We start from the raw sequence: 4,741 nt of genomic DNA, 5'->3' as shown, positions 1-4,741 counted from the left end.
TCGCTTCATTTTGCTTAAGGCTGCCCGGAGGTCGTGGAGTTGGAAAGGCTTGTCCAGCTCCGTTTTCTCTTCACCTGCATACGAGTACGCCGCCTGCCGGGGGTCCTTAGTGGTACACAGGTAGCGTTCCCTGAGCGTGTGCGCTAGCTGTTTTGTCGTTCCTGTAAAGTTGTGCAAGGCCCAATGTAATTGGCGTTGGGTTTCCGTGCGTGTTTGTATTGGATAGATGAGAGTGCGGAACAGGCGCCACGTGTTGCGGCCAGACATCTGGCGAGCAGCCGCGTTGCACCAGTCCACACAGTTAGTGTCGGCTAGCTGAGTGGCATATTCCGCTGCCTGTTGTGTGAGTTCGAGGATGCGGTTCTTTAGGCGTCTGAAATGTTTCTGTTTCTTCCAACGCTTCGTGAGGCTGCGACGGGCCTCCCAAAGGTGGAGAAGGTGGTTGTCCACGTCTGTTTGTGTTTCTGTGAGCTGTATCCGATTTTCGTGTTGTGTGAGTGTAGACGTCAGCGATCTGGGCCAGGCGTCGTATCCCGACTGGAGGGGGTCTACGATAGGTAGAGAGGTGCGGAAAGTCGTCCAGTCAGGGATACGAGCTTGTTTTAGTGGGCGTTTCAGGGGACGCATGTAAATGGTTGTGTTGATTATACAGTGATCACTACCTAGAGTGTCCTCTGTATTCAGCCAGTCGGCATGGCGTATGTTGCGTGTAAATGTGAGGTCCGGGCAAGTATCTCGTTGAATGGAATTGCCGACACGTGTTGGGTTGGCGGGGTCAGTGTGCAGGGTGAGTCCAAGTGTGGAAATAGGTTCCGCAAGCTTCCTCCCATGCCTGTCCTCCCGAGGATATCCCCGTAGCCTGCTCGGGGCGTTGAAATCGCTGACGATTAGGAGGAGATCCCTACCCGCCACCTGTATAGCTTGAGTGAAAATTTCATTGAACGTGACGTTCACTTACTGCACGATTTTTTATTTTATGATAAGATTATTTCAGGACATGCAGGCAGTCATAAAAATCACTATATGCACATGGAAATTTGATTCGCTGGTTATCAACATTTTTTATTGGCTGAAAAATGGTATGTTGCATATTTGCAACAATGTGCACAATGAAAACACCTTGCAAAGCTGAACACCGTTCTTGGTGAGAATGAAATACAAATAATGACCACTGAATCAACCACAGTAAAACGGTCATTTCATTGTGTGATACACGTAGAAGCAATTGCTCTTGTTTGTAGAGCAGAGATGAATGCCACACTTAGAACAGTAGCTCATGCAGATTCCGGTGCACTTGGGAAACTTGCAGCGCTGCCTCTTTTGGCTCCAAAGAACCCAGTGGCCAACCTGAAAGAATATATGTGATTATAACCTTTGAAACAACTCATGATTGTTTAGAAATTATACCTCATCTAGCCGAACATCCTGTGTAGGAGTGGGTGCAGTTGGGCCCCTCTTCTTCTTCACCTCAATGGCTTGTTCAATAGATTCGCTGCTTGGTCTGCCCCTTTTCTTCAGCTGCTTTTTTCCCGCCTTGCAGAGTGATGTAGCCAGATCCATCTTGAATTCTGCTAAGGGAAGAATCCTAGTTGCGGGCCCAGCAGGGTTGTTTCTTTCGTTCCTCCTGTACAGTAGCCAAGCATTGACAGCAGTCAAATCGAGAATGTGGAGGAAGATACGGAAATAATACCTTTTCGACCTCAAATAGGGACGGTACAGTGAGATGAGAGAGTCCAAAAGATCAACGCCTCCCATGTGCTTGTTATACACCGTTATCACAGACGGGCATGGGATGTCAGTGCGCTCCTTTCTCTGTCGGTGATATCTTGATGCCTTTGAAACAGGCTGCGCTCCAACAAAAGAGGAAAGCAAGGTGACTGCTTTATTATCTTGCCACCTTACACACGACAGTTCAACGCCTTCAACGTCCGCAACTCGCTCTTCAATGTGGCCTCTACCTTTCTTTTTCATCTCCTTATCCGAAGGCATGTTTACACCGGGGACACGGTTGATGCGCACAGTGCCAATGCAGTGTACACCATCTTGTTCAAGATACACCTGCAAGCTGGGGCAGTTGAAATAATTGTCAAAGTAAACCTTGTGATGAACGCCTCGTGGAATCATGCGGCACAGTCGCACAACAACATTTCCACTAGCCCCACAGTCAGGCTCTCCTGGAAACCTTGGTGCAGAGTTTTCCTTCCCAGTATACACCTCCAATTTGTATGAGAAGCCACTCACACCCGAGAGTACAAATATTTTATAGCCCCATTTCTTTGGCTTCTTTGGGCAGTACTGCTTGAGGGAGCTTCGTCCTTTGAAAGGCACGATCTGTTCATCGATGGACAAATGCTCTTCAAGGGGTATCAGTGACAGTTGTTTATTGATGGCATCGATCAGAGGGCGAACTTTTGCTAGCCGATCTCGTCCTGGGTCATCTTTTGGGCTCAGCGTAGCATTGTCGACAAAGTGAATGTGATGCTTCAGTTTTTCGAAGCGAGCTAAAGGAAAGGTGTCAGCTACTTGACTGACCCTGGTCGCTGCGCTCCAGTACCATCTTGCATTTTTCATCTGAATGATGGACATCCACATGGCGGTTCCAATAAACATTTCAATTTCTTCAGCAGTAGTGCACAGTGGCTGGTTGACGTCTTTTTGAAGCGCGAACAAATTGCTTTGTTCCGCTATTAGCGACATCAGTGAATTTGGGAACAGGTACTTGAAATACTGCAGCGGTGTAGAAAGATGTAAAAGTTCTTCTGGAAGGTCACTTTCTCCAGCGAATTGGACTTCCTGTGGATCCATCATCAAGTTCGCTTTCTTCCAAATTACTCTCTTATTTGCTCTACTAGAAGGTTGCTGTGTCGTAGAGTCGTGCGTCAAATTTTCTGCCTCATCAGAGTGTGAACTTGATAAGCTTTCACTGTCAGTGAGGCTTCCACGTGGTTGAATATCTGAAGCATGAAAAAATTGACTATTGTGTGTAACGAAATTTTCATCACAAAATAAATACAGAGCAAATGAATAAACTGCAACGAATAAAAAAATGGTACTCTACGAACAAAAGCATACTCAAAGAACTTACACTCAGGGTCATCATCGCTTCCAGAAAGGTCACTGTCTTCGCTTTCTGAAGGAAGTGCTCGGCCATAGAACGTTTTAGCATCCATCGCCTGTTCTGTCAAGAAAAACAACCAAGGTGCACATTGTTGCATATGTGCAACATACCAACTTTAACGCGCCAGAAACAAAATATTGCATTATAAGAACGTTTTCTGCCTTACACACATTAACAATGATGCGTAGTAAAGACTAAACAATTTCACTGCACATTATCCAGTTCAGAAAGGCATAAAAAACGGCAAAACTTACCGTTGTTACAGCACGTGAGCGCGCGAAGCATCCACCATGTTTGTTATGGCTGTGATTCCACTGAAGCAGGACAGATGGCAGCACACACGATGGCGCGCTTTTCAAACCTATGTTGCAGAAATGCAACAACGAGCACAGGAAGCTCCAACTCAGATTTCCTTTTGTTTTTGGAGCCATTTATGCTAATGTTGCATATATGCAACAACGTGCAGTAAAGGGTTAAGTTTCGGTGGGCAGTAAATATTTAAAATGTGTACAGGTGGGTCAGACCGCTTTAGGGGCAGCACTGAAACCATCGTGTATGGGAAAGACGGTGTTGTGGGAAATGTGACCTCCTGCGCAATGTATCGCTTGTGAACAAGTATACACGTTTGCGGGTTGTGTTGAAATGTAGTGTAGTTTGTGAGTTCGGCACCGGCGCCGGGTTCCTGAAGGGCAACCACGGCGACGAGGAACTCAAGGTTCTCAAGATAGAGGCGGAGATGAGTCCGCTTCTTGTGGTTCTTGAGACCTCGGCAGTTCCACTGCGTTAGTGTAAGCGGCTGAGTTGTTCTTGCTCGCAACTTAGGGTTGGGGGCCATGGTCGGAGGCGGAGGGTGGGGTCACGTTGTTAAGACTCCCCAGTCCGCTAGTGCCCGGCGCAGACATGCAGGAGTCTTCCGAAAAGTCAAACTCATCGGGAATAGCTGTATTGAATTTTGAGGGGCGGTTAGCGTCCCTGATGGGTCCTACGCGTTTAAGGATGCGCGGATTGTCTTTTATCCATTTTTGGATAATATGCGTTACGGCTTGTGTCACCTGTGCGATGACACTCTCCACCTGACGCGCGATGGTATCATGGATAATTTTGGGGAGGTCAGCCAATTGTGTTTCAATTGCGGTCAGCCGGGTCTCCAGGGCCGCGGCGCGACTCTCCACAGGAGGAGGGATCTCCCTGTCTGTTACGTTTTCTGCCTCGTCGCTCGACGCGGGCGGAGTATGGAAATGAGATTTGAGCGAGTTAAGCTCGCTGGCTAGTTTTTCGTTTTGAGCTCGCAAGAGGGCGAGCTCGCGCTTGAGTTCCTGCGTCTCGGCGGTGCTGGTGGGGGAGGAGGGGAAGGAGAGGAGACGACCCTCGCCCAGCTGCCTACCTTGGGTTGGTTGCAGGCGGCGCCGCCAGATGAAGCGCTGAGAGCTGGGAACTCCGGTGCTCCGGGTGGTGGCGTTACTGTTGCTGTCTTGCCAGGGGGAGGCATCACGCCACGCCGTGGCGTCTTCTGGTTGTTTTGCTGCCGCCCTCCCCGCGTAGCGCCGGCACTGGCTCCGTTGGGTGGCGTCCTGGGCCCTGGCTGCGGCAACTTGATGAATTTGGCGGTGCATTCGCGGGAGC

The 4,741-nt window shown here is 48.9% G+C and overlaps 1 long non-coding RNA gene across 1 annotated transcript; it reads right to left on the bottom strand.

Annotated features, from left to right (window-relative positions):
• Positions 1 to 2,892: 2,892 nt before the first annotated feature.
• LOC149361075 (uncharacterized) lies at positions 2,893 to 3,576 on the bottom strand. Its single transcript, XR_016288374.1, has 3 exons — positions 3,373 to 3,576; positions 3,086 to 3,178; positions 2,893 to 2,954 (listed from the first exon to the last, which is right to left on the bottom strand). It is a non-coding gene; the product is annotated as an uncharacterized LOC149361075 (long non-coding RNA).
• Between the last annotated feature and the right edge of the window lie 1,165 nt (positions 3,577 to 4,741).

Source organism: Amblyomma mixtum, chromosome 2 (genome assembly GCF_055824585.1).
Source record: "Amblyomma mixtum isolate Tamu chromosome 2, ASM5582458v1, whole genome shotgun sequence".
Lineage (NCBI taxonomy): Eukaryota > Metazoa > Arthropoda > Arachnida > Ixodida > Ixodidae > Amblyomma > Amblyomma mixtum.
This window is presented reverse-complemented; position numbering and strand designations above follow the sequence as displayed.